The sequence below is a fragment of the Rhipicephalus sanguineus genome, chromosome 2 (genome assembly GCF_013339695.2).
Source record: "Rhipicephalus sanguineus isolate Rsan-2018 chromosome 2, BIME_Rsan_1.4, whole genome shotgun sequence".
NCBI lineage: Eukaryota > Metazoa > Arthropoda > Arachnida > Ixodida > Ixodidae > Rhipicephalus > Rhipicephalus sanguineus.
The window spans coordinates 224,397,783-224,416,885 of record NC_051177.1 but is presented as its reverse complement, the minus strand read 5'-3'; the positions used below and the strand labels follow the sequence as shown (position 1 = coordinate 224,416,885).

The window sequence follows — 19,103 nt, the reverse complement described above, 5'->3', positions numbered from 1 at the left end:
ATCGAGGCCGTGTCTTCCTGTCGGAAGTCGTCGAAGCCATCCTCAAAGAGTGCAAAGTTGTTCACCACAAAACTACTGCTTACCACCCACAGACAAATGGGCTCACCGAACGCTTTAACCGCACGCTCGGCGGCATGCTCTCGATGTACGTCGCTGCCGATCCCACAAATTGGGATTCCATTCTGCCTTTCGTCACCTACGCCTACAATACTGCCCCTCAAAGCACCACTGGCTTCTCACCCCTTTTTCCTGTTGTACGGCAGGCACCCGGCAGGCACACAATCGACACAATCCTTCCATACAAGACGGATCGATCTGAGTGTGCGCCTATTTCTGCCACAGCCAGACTTGCTGAGGAGTGTCGCGAGCTTGCCAGGACCTTTACTACGCAGGACCAAGAGCGACAGAAGAGCATTCGTGGTGACACCAACACTTCTGCACCCACGTTCCTCCCTGGAGCGCCACAGTGTTGTCGAGTGCACATCCCCGGTCAACTACCTGATTGAACCCATTGAACCATCCTCGGACATGCGCCGTCGAGGGCGCGACATTGTCAACGTGGAGCGCCTCAAGCCCTACCATGACCCGCTTAGTGACCAGCTGTTAGGTCACCAGGCGGCTCCCTTTTAGTACCCGGGGTAATTGTAGAGAAGCATTGGAACGCTGTAATGGGTCGTCCTCTCGAGCGCCTTCTAGCGGGTCGCCCTTTTCGCCGTTTCTCGGAGAGCACGCTCCTCGTGCTCGTGCTCGGGAGAGTCTGCGCTCCGTCGTGACTGTCGTCGTTGTGCATCGTCGCCGTCAATAAACGCCTTTACAATATATATAAAGCGTAGCTTGCACAGGAGGCACAACGCTAAAGGGACAGCGCAGCTGATGGCCACCTAGGTAGTCCTGGCTGTTGCTACGTCTTGCAAATTTTCCCTTTCTTTATTCCTCTGTGTATGTCTATTTTTTTGGCTCTATTTACTTCCATTTCCCTCTCTTTCTCTATCTTCCCTTTCTTGCTCTATGCTGTATTTCTCGCTTCCTCTTTCTTTCGATCTCTTTTACTGTCTGCCTTTAATTTCCTCTCTTTCTTTCTATGCTATGCTTTGCTCTCTTCCCTCCTCCTCACTCCCCTTTCGCACCACTATACATAGCTTGCACTGACGTCACCGTGGCCACCATCTTTGCGAACCAACTGGTTGAGACGCAGGGTGCACTCTTGCGCGAAGCAAGAAACGGTGACATCAGATTAGTTCCGGGGCCCCCTCCAATCCTTTGTGTTCCCCCTTGGCACAGCTGGCGAACAGAAGAAAGCGGGAAGAGCACAAAAGGACGCGCGGGAAGGGAACACGCTGAAATGACACTCTAATGAGAAAAAATGTCAAGGTGGCTGCCATGTTTGCGAACCAGCGCAGAGAACCTGTCCATGACGTCACGTGCAAGGCATGTATACACCTTTTCAAGTTCTCACGCCAGGGAGGCGCCATATTGAAATGCGCGCCGTCTAACGTGCAAGATTGGCGAAATCGCCATCTTGGGCTGCGCGTACTCGAACCGGCACGCTATCTGTTGGTGTGAGGTCCCTGCTAAAGCCTGTGTTTGCTGATTTTTCGTTTCTTTAAGCTGTTTTCTTTGGTATCGTCGCTGCCATTGACTTATTCGTCGCTGTCTGAACCGTTCAGCGGCGCGCATTTGCCCGTGCGACGCAAGAATTAGCTCCGCGTCTGCGAACGGCAGTGCTTCGTCGTCGGTACCAGTAGCAGCCAGCGTAGTACCAGGTCGATCACGGCGTGAGGTGTTAATAATCGGTAACTAGAGCGTTCTTGCAGCTGTCTACCGCTTTCCTTTATTGGCGTACTAAATGTCTAAGGATTATCCATCAGTTTCTAACCTCCGCGCATACTCGTTCGCGGCGCGTAAGTTTGTCAGCTGTAAACTGTAAACACCGCACAATCCTTCTTCACAGATACAGTTGACCTACATTCACCCCGACGACGTCGAAGACTAGGTCGAGGAGACCTGTGAGTGGCCAGAAATACCGCGAGCGAACATTGTTTATATCTCGTTGAGGCGAATGCGTGGGGTCTTCGCCAGGTGTGCAACTACGAGGCACTGGAGTCGCGCAGCTACGTGCAGTTTGACTGTGTGGGTCAGTCGCTGGCGCACAATGTGAAGGAAGAAGTCGTGCTGGTGAAGGGGAATGTGGCACCGTCGCAAGCCGATCGCGCGTGGGTTTCCGCTAGGCCGTCCGCTGAAGTACGGCGCGCGCAGGCTGCACATGCGTAACCGGGCAAGGCGGAGTTTGCAGCCGTGTCGGCCGCTGTGTTATGGACGATATGAAGTGTGAATCCGCAACATTCTCACGAGTTAGTAGGTGAGTCATCAGTGGCTTGCGTACCTTTCTTTCCTATCTAGGATGCTGCTTGGGAACGTTGTTCTCGTCGTTTTTCTTGCCGCCAACGAAATACCGGGAATAGAGGCGTGACCAGGGCGACACGCGCAAGCTCTTACTATTTAGTGAAGCCACCCACTGCTGCCGCAATTCAGGCGACGAAGGAAAACGATGACGCGCGAACATGCCACGCTTGCACTCATCGCGTGGCGTACATGCGCTGCGGACACACGATTGCACCTTAAATATTTCTCTTCCGCTGCTTGTTCGTTCACCCGTACACGACACAGTGATGACCAGATGACTTGCTATGCGAATGCAGTAAATTTTCTGCCATGGTAGTCACTTCGTATCGGACACAGGCGCATAACACAGTCACACAAACGCGTACCGAAGCAACACACACACAGCACTGGCGCAGCCCAAAGCACGGTAGTTTTTCCGATTTACCGACGCCACCCATTTCTTCTGCAATTCCGGCGACGACGGAAAGTGATACAGCGAGAACATGTCACACTTGCAATCCTCGCGCGGCGTGCTGTGCTGCGGGCACACAAACACGCCTAAAATGTTCCTTTTCCGCTGATTGTTCGTGCACCCGTGCACGACACAGTGATGGCCAGATGATCGGTTCTTTGAATACGCACCATTTCCGGCCATGACAATCGCTTTTTATCGCAAAGAAGGGCCTAATTCGCAAACAACATCCACGCGTACCAAGCGTACAGATACAACATGCGCAGCCCAAAGCGCGATGGCAACACTGAAAACATACCCTCGAACCCTGCAGCGCACTGGTGCGAGCATGGGTGCGAGGGTGCTCCTGTGAAAAGGTGTATACAAGGCTATGCTAGCGTGCCTGGATAACCGAGTCATTAAGACGCTCACCTTCAGATTATGGGGACGCGGGTTCGAATCGCGTCTCACGAAATTTTCCCCCCTAGAATTTCTGTCTTTATCTTCATTTCTCTCTCTTTCTCTGTGCTCGTCTCGCCTATCAGAGTTATTACATCCTGCGTCGGAGAAATCGGCGCACGTGTTGTGGGAGCGAAGATGATGAAGAGAGGACGAAGAGAGCGAGTGTAGGTTCATGATGATGATGATAGTTTTCTGTTAACGACAGAGAGATTACCCCCGGCTTAAACAGCACCACTGTTAAAAATTTAGGCAAGTTTATTAGTTATGCTGTAAAGACACTTTTTGTGCTGCATCATGGCACTGGTATACTCAATAGTAAGCTATAAAAATCTGGGTCCAAAACATCAAATAAGTTCATGGCTATAGGAAACCAGCACTGGAGTTTCCGCGGTGTGGGCAGTGCCGCCCTGGTGGTCAAAGCACGCATACTCCAGCCGCTCCCGCGGACGAGTGGCGACTGGTTGAGGCGATGCGGGCGCGCATCTCCGAAGCAAAACTAAAGGATGGTGGCAGTACTGTTGCGCATTCAAGTGCCACAATACGTAGAAATGAGGGAGGTCGTATCCTTTTATGCTTTTCCTTCTAAAACATATGAATATGAACGGATGCAGCGTTGCATCCCGGCAGTCAGGCGAGCACAGTATGTTCTGCTCTTGCTCTCCTGTCTAGTGGCGTCGGGCTGGTTTCTAAACCGAATTGCGCGTCTGCTAGATTTATTGGATAGTGAGGGCCACCAGTGGAAACCGGTGCCAACGGGCAGAATTTTATTGGTGTTTTGTCGTAAATAAAACATACATATTATGCAGCATGCGCCATATGTAACAATATTTTCATCTGACCCCCACCAAGCTCCTTGTGATGCCACCGCGTGCAGTGAATATGATACAATAGGCAGGTAGTCTACATTATTTGCAAACAGTTACGCCGAAGGAAAGCTGCCTGTCTACGAGATGCGTATGGGGGCACGTTCGCCGAAGCTGCTGAACTGTTATGAGAAATGCGCATGCAATGAATGCCTCCGTTGAACTTCACTTGTGCTACAGACAGAGTTCTTGTCACGAACAAAGCAGTGGACTACTCGAAGGTTAGCTTTCTGGAGTCAGCCAATGCGGTAAAGCTTCTTTGTGCATTGGGTGCCGCGGCGAAGTGACATCGCAATTTATGCCTCGCTAGAAAAGGGTCAAATGTCTTGGATTTTTACTCGCCTAACGTACTGTGTTAGTTTTTTCACTTGCCTGTGCCTAATGAGTCATATCACGTACGTGGCCGCCGCGCATCACTGGCACGGATATGAAAGGTCAAAGCTCGAGGCGCTGATGCGTAAAAGCATCAAGAAGGTGCTCGGCATCCCCATGGGAGCCAGCACGAAGAAGCTTATGCAGCTGGGAGTCCACATCCTCGAAGAGCTTGTCGAGGCACAGCAGACGGCCCAGGTCGCCAGGCTCTCTTCCTCGCCTGCGGGGAGGCAGGTCCTGGAGGTGCTCGGCTGCAATCCCACTGCCATCAGGGCGAGGCGGTGCGCGCTCGACACGCAAACGCGGGAGGCCATCACGGTCTCGCCGATCCCGCGCAACGTGCACCCACAACACAATGCAGGCAGGCGAAGGGCGGCCACGCTTCTCAAATCCGTCGCCGGCGATCCGTGATCGGTCGTGTTCGTCGACGCCGCTCAGTACAGTTCGTCCGACCAGTTCGTGGCGGCCGTGGTAGATTACAGGGGCAACCTCCTTAACGCCACATGGTGTGGGGCTTGTCCCCGGCACTGGCAGAACTGTAGCTCTCGCCCTCCGGATTCCCAGGCGGCGGCCAGGACCTTCGCGTCAGGTTCGGTCTCGAGGGAGGTGGCCTCCCTGCTCCGCGGCAGAAGCGTCGTCCCCCACGTCATGACTTGGTTCCCGGCCCACATGGGGCCTCAGGTCTCCCCCGTCGTTCCCAACGCCAACAAGCTGGCCCATGCCCGTGCGCGCGAACTCACCCACCACGCCGGGGAAACGCTGCTCGCGGGTGCAGACGCGGGGCTTCACAAGAACTCGCTCCACACGTTCAACGCGGTCATGAAGCACTATAAGCTCGGCAGGAGGGTATATCCCCCGCCACACACCAAGCTCTCCAGGCCTCAGTCTTCCACCTTTCGCATGCTGCAGACTGGGTCCTATCCCAGCCTAGCTAGGGTCAGCAGGTACGCGGACTCGTTCGAGCCCGATTGTCCGGATTGCGGAGATGCTTTCTGCACTTTAGAACACGTGCTCTGGCGGTGTCCCTCGTTACAGCAGCACTATCGTCTAACCACGGAAGAAGAGTGGCAGAAAGCACTCAAGAGCTCCGACCTCACCGTTCAGCTACGGGCCGTCCAGGGAGCCCGCGACGTGGCGGTCAGGCATGGCCTGCCCATCCCGACGTGGGAGTTGCCCGCGGTGGCTCCTCCCCCATAAGGGGGTTTTCCGAGTCGCCCCTCAGGATCACAATAAAGTTCATTGTCTGTGTCTGTCTGTGTCTGCTTAGAATAAACTTGTTTCATCAACATCGACAATTGCTGGCGTTTTACGTGCCAAACAAGGTATGATTATGAGGCACGCCATAGTGTGGGAATAAGGATTAATTTTGACCGCTTGGGGTTCTTTAATGTGCACATAAATCTCAGTACGCGGGTGTTTTTTGTATTTCAACCCCATTGAAATGCGGCCACCATGGCCGGGAATCTATCCCGCGCCCTCGAGCATAAAAGCGCGACACCATACACGCTATGCTATAGCACGGTGGTTTGCTTGATCAACGTCCGCGTGCATACATACCGCGGGCTGGGCATACATACCACAGCAGAAAAACGTTGACGCAGCTACCCCTTGCCTCTTACTTTTTTTTTACTGCACTAGTGGGCAGCTAATATCGACGCAGCCCATACTTATCAATGGAGGCTTGTGAGCCTGCACTAGCTTGACACAAATCTCAGGACGCAAGCAGAAAATGGTGACGACGGAGTCGCCACCACGGCACAGCACTGTCTCTTCGATGCCATATACACATACGCAGTCTGCTTTGCAGGCCTTCTCTCCATTTTCCAGTGCTTTCCTGAGAAAGTAGCCTTCAGACAAAGTTACTTTTTTCGAAACCATACAGCAGTATTACTGGCACAATGGCTGCTCGAGCTGTTCGCGCCAAAATGAAGCATGGGAACGGCACACACTCTTGCGCTCACCGCGGTACAGTGCGGCCAGTCGTCTGAGCGCGAGCGGCATGGCCTCGGAGATTAGCCGGCGGTGCGGAGGCCATGCGAGCAGCTGAGTTATGTCGCGACTCCCCGCCAGGCACCCTTTTTCGGCGCGCCTTCTATCCAACGCTGGTCTCCCATAGCACACCTGTACAACGTGTGCCACTCCAAATCAGGCTTACACAAACATACACCTATGTATACATTGCTATTGGAGGATGTCCTTTTGGTGTGTGTATTTACGAGTGTTGACGGTAACGCATTACAAGTAACCACATTACCGGTAACGCGTTACTTTTTCCGGTAACTTAGTAACGTACTCATTACAATTTAGAAACCGTAAAGGGTAACGTACTTACGTTAACATTTTTCAGTAACGTGTGGTGTCACGTTACTCATTACTTTTTCATCCTGGGGGTGCCGTTTTCTCAAAGCTCACCCTGACAAATTCTTTTGTCGCAGCGTCCGACTGCTGTCGGTCTGCCAGGCATTGACCACGAAAGCGCGGGCGGAATCGCTTTTTTTTTTGTGTGTGTGGAAATTGTGGGGACCAATTTCTTAAGACGCGCCGACTCCTTGTGTGAAGGTTTGGGCCATCGCCGCACAAAGCTTCATGAAAGCCGCATAATTCGCCATGAGAAACTGTACAGACATGCTTCTCGTGGAAGTGGATGTAGCAGATGGATTGCTGGCACCTGCGCCTTTTCGTGCCCAAAAGACAGGCCGTCCGAAAAGAAAGCACAAGGGCTGGTTTACTCCATACCATGTGCCGATCGTGAAATTTTTTACGTGGGGGAAATGAAGAACTCCCCCAAGAGGCTGCGACAACATAAAAACGATGTCCGCAAGTTCGCGTGACAAAGGAGTACACTCGCTGAGCATAGCATGGTAAACGACCACCGCATCGAATTCGACAACTCCCGCGTCGTCGACTTAAGCGGCTTTCTGTGGAATTCTGGCCCATCCAGGCGACAGCCGGTAACGTCAACCAGTCTACAGGTGCGCTGCCGATCGAGAGTCTGCTCATTGTGGAGAATAGGGGTGACCCCCGGCTGGAAGAAAACCCTGAAAAAGATTGCGAGCGGGACGCGAAACGTAGAATTTTTTCTTGTAACGCAAAAAAAAAATCTTTTTTTTACTTACTACCTTAATACCGCTGTCACACGAACAGCCTTAACTGCGGTTAAGCTAACTACGGTTACGGCTAACCACGGTTACAGGTAGCTACACGGCAGACATTACCGCAGTTAGTGTACTAATCGTGGTTATTGCAAACGGGTGATTCCACGAGAGATCGACACGGATCCGAAAATAGATATTTTACATTTGATTGAGTATTTTATATTTCATGCATGTCCCATGCCAGTAGCCCGAAAAGGAACTTAATTTCCTTATTAACTGCATAATTTGCGAGGGAAAAAATATCAAACATATTCAATCCGGAGGGACCAATTTCATTACCTGTCGTTCTCGAAAGTTCACGATGTTGTAAAACACAAATATTATCGTTACAAAGAAGATCTTTTGTGTATGAAATGTAAGCGCAACAAAGAGTAAAGTAACATTGTTTGAAACTTGTAGAGTGAAGGAAACTGTTTTTGAAAAATGTCTAAATATGCGACATGTTGTAGTAGCTACAAAAATGATAAGGCTTATCAATTTTGTTTTAAAAATAAATTTTGCTTTTTCTACCTGCAACTGCAGCGAAGTTTCTGGTTATTGAACTCCTGAGCGAGTGAGGCTGATCTTGAACACCCTCACATAAACGCTCGCAATTTTTGCGGTAATTATACAGGTTAAAGTGAACAAAAAAATGTTTATGCATAGGTATTTTTTTACGTGACTAAGCCATTGAAGCGTTTCTTTACTACTACGAAATTCGCGCATCTATTTTGCTAGCAGAAGCACACCATCAGAGTTATTGCAAATTTCTTGAGATTTCATTGATGCTTTCTTTGCGAATAGCGTTGATGATTGAATCTCATATTCTGTATAATCTCACATTGAGAAAAATGGCTTCACACCTTCACACTTCACACCAGCCATCACACGTAACTTTGAAGGCAACTTTAAGCCACTATACCATTGCTAACGTTCGGTACATTTGTGCAAGTAATACTCGTTAAATCAGCATTTTGGGTATATTCGTTGTTTGGGTTAGAAGTTTTATGTGAAACATAAATTTCAGATTTAAATTATTGTTATTGTGGCTTCCTGCCAGGGTGTCGGAACGGAACGAAAATGTAACCGAAATTTTATCTATTATTTTGTTCCGGAGTGAAAATTTTTTCAATCATTTTTCGGTTCACGAGAAAACTTCGCAATCCGGAGCAACTGAGCTCGTGCAATGTGAGCATATCTCAGGGTACGGTATTAGCGCGTACCTCAGGCAGCAATTCCAAAGCAAAGATATGTTGAAATTGTGCGAAAAACGAAAACAGTGGCAACCAGAGATGTTTATGTTGACGCAAGTGGATTTTTGCGCGCCTGTAACGCAGGCCAGCGTAGAGAGGGCATTGTCGGCGCTGAAGTTTGCTACAGCGAAAGCTGTTATGAGATCACAACGGCTGATTTTGGCGCCATAGTTGTCCACCGCCGCCGGTGTCCGTGACCGCTATCGCGTGATATAAAAAAAATAAATGAGAAACAAATTTCTAGGATCGGATGGCATTTCAACCCACGCCCTCTGCGTGGCAGTCGGGTCTTCCACCACAGTGCCACGTTAGTGCTTCTATGCTTGCGAGGAGCGCTTGACAAGCGTGAGTGCTGACGAGCAGTGCGGCCCAGTGTTCTGTATTCGATACAAAGGCACAAGGTGCCCGAGTGGTGCACTGTTCAAACTAATACCAGCAGATCTAGAGGGTCTTATTCCTCATTAACCAAATCTTATTTTTCTCCAAATTCACAACCGCTCCAGACGAGTGGCAAGACTGCTTAGTCTTCTTGAATACTACTTTTGTATGCATAAAAATAGGCTAAGTCGTCATTTTAGCATTAACACATCTAAGCATAAACAATATTAAAACACCACCATTCGTTCAAACATGCTGACCATGCAAATACTATAGGTAGCGGGAGAACTGCCCCTATGGGAATTAGTAGGGTGGTTGTACTGCACGAGATATGTAACCAAGCTTCTATCCCTCGACCTTGGTAACCTGTTTTGCGTACCCTTGCAGTTCTTAATGCATCTAATGACATCAGCTTTATGGGGCGTTCATTCTTAACTCAATAAAACTATCAAGATGCCTTTCTTACGTGGAGGAATTGCATTGATGGAATTGAACTGCCTGGCCATTCCCGGAGTGCGAATGGGCTGTTTTTTCATTCCGAGGAATTGAAAGGAATGGAATTGCGGCAAGTTCTAATTCCCCGCAATGGAATTGAAATGGAATGGAGGCGCCCATTCCGCCAGCCACACTGCTTCCCACCCACTGCAAAGTGCTCAGCCATAATTCTTTATCACCATCAGTCACAGCGCAAAGTGCACATAATGCCTTACAGATGTGTAGCGTGTACCACGAGACTCCGAAGAATGACGAAAAATGGCATAGTGGGAACTTCTCTACTTCAGAAGAATGGGGATGATTTATGGCGTAGTGGGTACCTTGCATGTGTTCTTGTATTATTGCCCCAAGAGACTCTCCCCCCCCCCCCCAGCGGGCTCTACAAAGTCCAGCTTCCAGCTTTCGTTGTGACTGTGCTGTGTGTGTCGCGTAGGCCTGGCGATCTCTTTATCAGAACAGCGGTCTCGCACATCAGAGAGTAATCTCAATGACGTGCTGCTTCTGAGATCGTGCTTACTCCCTTGACACAAAGCATTGAGCCCACTAAAAATTCGTATTTGTCTTTTGAGAAAATAAATACTATGACTTTGAAATTAATACTGGTTTGTGCTAGTTGGTAGAAATTTGTGGTACAGTTACTTCCACTCCTCTGAAGAACGTATTTTACCCTTGTCCATACCTGCCAAGTTTGGAGAAACGGAATCCGGGAGATCTACTCAACAGGGGGGGGGGTATAAAGTATGCCGACCGCATCGGGGGGGGGGGGGGGTACTGCGATAGCAATCATATGGACACTCTCAGCGGGATGTTGCGGTCGCCACTGATCTGTACAGAGTCCAAACCGGTAACATTGCTTACGCATCGTCTGTTTCACGTGCGAGTCAAAGCGCGCTAGCGCTAGGGACGAACGCGGTTGAAGCAGAGATGAAACGACCCGGCCGTCACCGTCGCGCGAAGGGCACATGCGATAACATCGCTCCGCGTGCGAGGCCTGTCGTCGCTTGCTTACCAGTTATTTCGTCGGGCAAGATTTTGTGTGTACACAAACGCATCATCTACGAAATATTAACGGCTGATATAACCTATAACACATTTAGGATGTGACTAGACGTGGCCAGACAACTTTGCTCATGTGGCCAGACAAAGCACTGGACGCGAGGGGCAAAACTGGATTTCCGGGAGATTTTCCTATGACCCGTACAACCGGGAGAAACGTTCAAAATCCGGGAGTCTCCCGGGTAATCCGGGAGACTTGGCAGGTATGCTCGTCCCACTTTCCTAAGAGCAGGGCAAGTAACTACATCACAAATCCAATGTTTGTTATGATTACCTTAACTTCAAATTTTTCCATAAAAAAAACCGTTACGAGCAGTTACGGAGCATTTTTTTTTCCGTTCCGTTCCGGAACAGAAACGGAACGGAACTTTTTGCGGTGGAACGAAACTAAAACCGAAACGAAAAACATTTCGTTCCGACACCCTGGTTCCTGCAGCAAAGACACATCAATTAAAATTTATGATTGCGGAGTAACAGCAGAGGTAACGTCCGTTACTTTTTTTCGGTAACTGTAACGGTAACGCGTTACATTTTTTTGTAGGTAACGCAGGGCGGTAAGACGTTCTTTTTTTTATAGTGTAACGAGTAACGCATTTAGTTACTTTTTTCCAGTAATGCTTACAACACTGGTATTTACCACGGTAATGACATGAAGAGAGCAGGTCGTACGGTTTCACTTTTCCGACCTGAGCTTGTTGTGGCAGTAAAAAGCTACAATACTCGGACACAACCTAAGAAAACAAAATGCCACCACTGATGGCTTGTATAACTGCTTCGACCAACAGCATTTATTCATTTTCGTGACGTTAAGCACTTCTCGAGCGTTTCAGACAGCGGACTTTCCCACACATGCTTGTGTTGCTGGTTTTTGGTCGGAAACTTGAACGTCCTGATTGATCAAGCTTTGTACCGCCGACTGTTTTCTTCGGATGGGGCCACGCCAACGATTTATGGGCTGCCCAAGGTTCGCAAGGAGGGCTGTCCTCTTCGCCCTATCGTGTCCTTCATTGAGTCACCAACTTATAACTTGTCAAAGTTTCTGGTTGGGTTGCTGAGACCGTTAACCGAGAACAATGGCCGGTCAGTCAAAAACTCTCGGGAATTTGCGACTGTCGTGCGTACACAGCAGCTTGATGATGATGATGTGATGGTATCGTTTGATGTTGTTTCTTGATTCACAAATGTTCCTGTTGTCCTGGCAATTGAGGTTGCGGAGGCCCGTTTGAAAAAGGACAAGAATTTGCAAAGTCGTACGTCGATGTCGGTGGAGGATATTGTAATTTTGCTGCGGTTTTGCCTGAAACAAACGTACTTCAGTTTCAACAACACAGTTTACCACCAAATTGAAGGTTGCCCTATGGGAAGTCCAGTCTCCGTCACCATGGCCAACTTAGTGATGGAGCACGTCGAAACACGGGCGCTGGAGGTTCTACCTTTTCAGTTGAAACTATACCGTAGGTACGTTGATGACACTTTCGTCATCCTGGCACTGAACGGCGTACATCCTGCCATTAAGTTTACCTATTTTTGGATATACTTGTCCGCAGGGCTTGTAATGGCGGGGTGGAAACAACAGTGTACCGGAAACAATGCGATACCGGAGGCTTTTTGTCCTTCCACTCACATCACCCGGCCGAGCACAAACGGTCCGTCGTGAGGACGTTCTTGTCCCATTGTGATGCTGTTTGTTCTGATCAGCACTTGCGGCGACATGAGATGGAAAATGTGGTCGGTGCGCTGGAGCAAAGGCATTATCCGAGGACATTTATCAACGACACCATGAGACGTATGCGAGGGGGAACAAGAAGCGCGGCACGAGAAAACACAACATCCATTGTTTCCATTCCTTACGTTCAGGGCGTGTCAGACTGTGTTCGGAGAGCACTTCGTCCGCTGGGCATTAAAACCGTTTTCAGACCTCATTGTACCTTGGGGAACGTGTTCACCAAGCCTAAAGACCGCACCCCTGCGAACGATCAAAGCGGGGTCGTCTACAAGGTACCGTGCGGGGACTGCGACGCCACATACATCGGCGAAACAGGCAGGAAGCGGTCAACGAGGCTCAAAGAGCACAAAGGGGACGTCGCCAAAGCCACCCATGCCACACATTCCAAGAGCGAACTTGTCGAACACTGCTGGACGACGGGGCATGCCTTCGACTTCAGTAATGCGACGACGCTGGCTCGAGAACAAAGGTGGGGCAAGAGAAAGCTTCTCGAGTCGTGGTTTATCCGCCGTGACAGGTCGGCTGGAACAGCAACCGTGGCCCCCTACCGGATGTGTACAGAGACATGCGGGACTAGAAATAGACTGAGTTACCTTCGCTCATTCGGTGCCAGTTCATACTGAAGGTGCCACCCGCATAGGTGGCTAAATGTCTGTATAGTTTTTTGTTATATTTTGTTGTGTTAAGTCGGAGTATCTATTTTAATCATGATAAATTTAGTCAGGGATTCAGCCAAACCTAATGTTTTAGGTAGCAACGATCAACATTTAACTCTTAATATGCTTAGTATTTACATTAGAGGAGAAAAAAGTGCAGACAGTATGATTGTCTACTACTACTTCCCAGTAGGCAGTAAGTGTCATGGTAGCAAAGTTACTATCTGCAGTTACTACATAGGCAGTACATTTTGTGAAAACTGCTTACTACCTTACAGTAAGTAAACACAACTCATTTTTTTAAGAATGTGGAATACAAATGAACGAACAAAAATTATTCAAATACCATTAATGTGATGCATTTCTTTGCTGACCAAAGGCGCTTTGACCCTATCTACTAGCCTGGGCACTCTCGTGGTCGTCTCCTCGACTTTGCATAAACCAAAGTTAGCATGTAAGGACACGATGAACAGGTCATAACGTGACATGCTTGTCATGTATGTCATAAAACCCTTTCCGTCAGTCATATACCCGCATACCTTGATCCACGGCATGTGAGTATATGCCACGTGTGATTCAGTCTATGTCAACACTGCAACGGCGAGAACAGACTTTAGAAATGTTCGTTCAGTAGTGTTAAGGTGTCCATGTTGCAGAAAATGTCAATAGACACAAAGAATAAGAATCACGGTTCCGGCCTGAATCGAACCCAGGCATTCTGCGCGGCAATCAAGTATCCTACCACAGAGTCACTGCAGGGATTGAAACTGTTTTGGAAAAGGACTTTGTAGAGGCGTCATGTCAGGGCAACATCAATTGTGGTTGTAGTGTTGGCTAACCACTTTGATAGCAATGTAATAAACATTACACATGCACTCCAGGGAGTTTGGACCAATTGTCAGCTAATGTTGCCAATTGAACAAAAAAAAAAGAAAAAAATGACAGGACTTTTCCATATCTCACACATTGTTGAAGGGCATTTAGCAGATTGATACTGATCTCCAGAATGAGTAAAATCTGGACGCCGATTCTTTGTTGCATGGTTACGTTTCAAACACAGGGGGTGGCATTCACCTAAGAGAGGTAAGTCCCACACAGGGGACGCAATTGGGAGGCCCCCCCTGAAGCCTATGGTTTCAACACATGGCGACTGCAAGGGGTATTTGTCTCAAGAAAAAAAAAAAAGCTTTATAGCAGTCACGCCTGTGTAGCCAACCTGAATAAAGCATTATTAACCGCAATAGGCGAGAAAATAATGCGAGTACTGTATTACAAAGTCGCAAAACTTTATTTCTTGCACAGCACAATATTACTGCTTCATATGCTTGTCATAAATTTATGTTATGCTAGCATGGGCGTATAGCCCAGTGGTTATAACACTTGTATTTGGACAAGTTCACAGAGGATGGATATGGGCGTACATCCGTCCTCGAGTGGAAGTTACGATGAGCAAGGCACGGAAGTTCCATACGTAACTACCGACGAGGTTAGAAAGGCCATGTACGATATCCCATGCATAAAAGTGGCTGGTGATGATGGAATAACAACCGATCTGATTAAACATGGAGGAGAATGCATTCGGAAGAAACTTGCTACACTTTACACTCAGTGCCTCAAAACGGCAACGGTTCCAGTGAGCTGAAAAAATGCTAACATATGCAAGAAGGGAGACATAAAAGATTTAAAGAACTATATAGGCCCACTAGCATACTTTCGGTGATATACAAAATATTTACAAAGGTAATCTCAAGCAATACAGAAATAGTTGACTTGAACCAACCTAAACAGGCCGTGTTCAGGAAAGGCGATGGATGACATTCATGTCATCAATCAGGTAATGGAGAAAGCTGCTGAATACAACAAACCCCTTTGTTTAGACAAGGAAAAGGCATTCGACTCAGTCCTAAAAGCACTAGGTCGGCAAGGAGCACCAAGAACTTGTGTTGATACCTTAGCCGACATCTACAATGACTCCACAGCTACGTTACCTCTCCACAAAAAATGCGATAAGATTACAACACAGAGAATAGCAAAGCTTGCACTAAGTCACGCAAGGCTTGAAACAGTGAAGCTAGACGATTCTGAATTTGGTTCCTTCAGGTTGTTGCTAGGCTTTAGCTAGGGGATGCTAGGTTGCTTCTAGGTTGTTTCTAGGCTGCTCCTCAGCGCAGAGAGGTTTGAGTTAAACCACAGACAGTCACAGACACGACACAGATGTCCAAACTCCCGAGACAAACTCGCGCTGAAACCGCGTTTGCACCTCCCATAGACCTACGGGCATGTTGTCCTTCACGTAGGGCTTCCATCGCTTCGGGGTCTTTTTGCAGCTGCTGTTGCCTCCCCCGTTCCCTAGTATTCTCTCGTTGTACGTACCGCTGAAGCACTCTGTACAGATGCTTTGGTGGAGTGGAAACATGCGGCCACGGTGTTTATCACTGGGTTAATCCTGACGGTTTATTAAAGCTTTTCTCAATTGTTGTCTGTCTAGAAATCTGAATTGGTGTTTGCCACCCGTCTGTTCGTTTTTAAAGGGACACTAAAGAGAAACAATGAATTGGTTTAGATTGATAAAGTGTGCTTGGAGAACTCTTGTGTAGTTTATTTCACCACCATAGGTTTATTATTAGAGGAGAAAACCAAGTTCAAAGTTCCATTTTTAAATTTTGCACCGAACTTTGTAATTCGCGACGTAAAAGACTTCAAAGAGCATTTAACGTATTTTGGCGCCACTGGCTCGACGAAATTTCCACAAACTCGTTATGTCAAGTCTCTGGCCCCCTCAGAGGACAATGTACTTCGATTTAACCGATTAGGAACTACGTAGGCCCAAGCAGGCGCCGTCAAAAATATGTGACGTCACGGCAAATGGTGCGGGAATTCCAAGGTGGCGTTGCCACCTGTATTTTCTTTTAGCGCGTTTTCTCGCTTATTAAGTGTCTTCGCGCAGAAAGCATGTGTTTTTGATCGTGAAAGACTACATTACTAATGCGAGAAAAATCGTTTTGCTCTTTAGTGTCCCTTTAATAATTGTTGGGGTTTAACATCCCAAAACCACGATATGATTATGAGAGACGCCGTAGTGGAGGGCTCCGGAAATTGAACCACCAGGGGTTCTTTAACGTGCACCTAAATCTAAGTACACAGCCTCAAGCATTTTCGCCTCTATCGTAAATGTGGCTGCCGTGGCCCGAATTCGATCCCACAACCTGCGGGTCAGCAGAGCACCATAGCCACTAGACCACCGTGGTGGATTTCTTCATTTTTAGTGGACCAATGGTGTGTAGTGGGATTTGCCCAATTTTTGAGGCACATACCCGTTCATGATGATGAAGTCAGCTTAAACAGCTTTGTTGTTGAAAATGGAGTCAGACACAATATCCCCAATGTTGTTCACTGCATGATTAGAGGACGTTTTTAAAAAGCTAGACTGCAAAGAAGCAGGAACCAAAGGTAATGGAGAATGTCTCAGCAACCTATGATTTGCAGATGACACAGTACTCCTGAGTAATGATGGCAATGAATTCCAAAAAAAAAAAAATGATTGAGGAATTAAACCGAGAAAGTATTGAAGTAGGCCTAAAAATGAATACGAAGAATACAAAGATAATGCTGAATAGCCTGGCGAAAGAGAAAGTTCACGACTGAAAACTATACATCGGAGTGTATACAAGAATATGTACACCTAGGACAACTAATAACAGGAGAGCCGATAACAAAAAAGAAATTCACCAAAGAATAAGAATGGGCTGGAGCGCATTCAGCAGGCAATCCCACATAATGTCAGGACCACTGTCATTAAAGCGAAAATTATGCAATAAGGGCACACTGCCAGTTCTAGCATACGGGACTGAAAGAGGATAAAGCAACTAGAGAATACGTTGACGGCTATGCAGCGGAAGGTAAAATGATGGAAGTAACATTCAGAGGATGGCTGAATGGGTCAGGGAACAAACAGCTGTTGCAGATATTCTAGTTGACATAAGCTAAAGAAATGGATCTGGGCTGGCCACGTAATGAGTGGGACTGGTGGACAGTAAGTGCGGTTACCAAGGGATGGGAAACACAGTCAAGGAATGCAGAGTGACGAAATTAACAAGTTTGCAGGGATAAATTGGAATCAGCCCGACAGGGCGGTAATTGGGAGAGGCCTGTGGTGGACATAAACAGGCTGACGACGACTTGGAGTGCCCAGGTTCATACCTCGCCAAGCATATTTATTTCGTCTTGCTTCCCACCTCCTCTCCGCTAGTGTCCGCTGTAAAAAAAGAAAATACCGAACCAGAGGGTTCACCTGAAGGGAACATCGTCACACTTCACGGCCTGACAACAACAGGCCACGCCTGGCGGAGTCGACGAACGCTTGACCAACCAGCGCGGCTGGACTGCAGGCAAAGGAATCGAAGCAGGGTGGTGCAGGAAATGGCAATGTCCCCTTTACTCTATTCATAACAATCTGTCTAGGCCGACCTCACGAACTTGCGAATCGGGCCCTGAATATGCAGCATCGTGAAAGGTGCTTCAACAAAGCAACCCTCCCCGACACTGGCTTGCGTTGCGGCATAGTGTGCACTTACAGGCGGCGACGAGAAAAAAATATATATACCGGCTGCAGGCCTTTCTCGAAGTCTTTCTACAGGGCGGCAGTTTCAGCTCCCCTCAGGAAACAAGAACCCGAGACTGTACGAGATGACGCTCACTCCAGAACACCAGACGAGGTCGCCGGAAAGATCGACGTCATGGGATCAAGCATGTGCTCCGAGCAAAACAATTAACTTGCACTGACAGGCCGTCAGAACGATTCGCTTTGCTCGCACACGTCCACGTGAGTTGATACATCTCATCACCACGTCGCTCTCTTCTAGCACGGGGCACCACTTTCCAAATGCATCCTGAATGAGGTTCACTGGGGTGCCGTCAAGCGCGCTGAACAAAGCAAAAGTTTTCCTGGCTGTGTTCCAACTGGAAGAATCGAAGAGGAAATTCAGATCCGCTGCTTTCACCGCACATCCGATAGAGCGCTCGTTTTCCAGCGCTTGCCCGACTGGAAAACCGATGGCCCGACGCTACGGAAGCGACGGGCCATCAAACGGACAAGCGGTACACGATGGTCAGACACAAACCGGTTGACGCCACGACCCACGTACCACGCTCGAAAGCGGTTCGGTGCTCTTCGCGAGCCCTCTGCATGCGCTCGCTCGCTGTGACAAAACGACGGCTGGTAACAGCGCGGAGCAGCGAAGAAAAACTCCAGAAAAAAAAAAAAAAAAAAAAACGTTGCACGCGCGCACACAACCATCGATGCCCTATCACCTGTTCCCCCAATCCGGATGATCGAGTGGCCCGTGTCGGGGTACCACCACACTCACCTTCTTTCTGCGACTAGGTATCCGATAGAGGCCCGTAGAAGGCTTCAGGAGACACCGACGACGGCATCAAGCATTCGGCACAGCTTCCTCGGATACTTTTCAAGCTGACAGGCAGCACACGAACGCTGATTGCAGTTACCAGTGGGTATTCTGGAGTCTGGAGAATAGTCCGCAACGCCGCAACTTTCTCACCGCTAACGAAATAGTTCTACAGAGAAATGCTCCAAAAGTACCGCTTCCGCTTGAAGCTCATTTTAAGGGAGCCTGATAACACTACGTAGAGAACTATGCGCAGCTTAGCGCTTTTAAATAGAGGGTACACGTTAAATTATGCACACAAACAAATAACTGGTGTAATGTTTGTTTTGTACCCCTCCGCCGGCTGGATTGACTTGGATTGCGTTGATCCCATAACAGCGTCGGTTTTATGGCATGTTCGCCAGATGGCAATAGTGGCGTTTTCTGTGCGGCCGCCGTTGCTGCGAACGGGTGGACGCAGACAGTAGGTG

The 19,103-nt window shown here is 48.5% G+C and overlaps 1 protein-coding gene across 1 annotated transcript in view; it reads right to left on the bottom strand.

Annotated features, from left to right (window-relative positions):
• The window catches only part of LOC119384126 (serine/threonine-protein kinase tricornered), a 259,204-nt gene extending 240,416 nt beyond the window's left edge, over positions 1–18,788 (bottom strand). Inside the window, exon 1 of the mRNA XM_037652422.2 lies at positions 18,595–18,788. The gene's annotated coding sequence lies outside the window, so the exon portion shown is untranslated. The remainder of the gene's footprint in view (positions 1–18,594) is intronic.
• Positions 18,789–19,103: the final 315 nt, after the last annotated feature.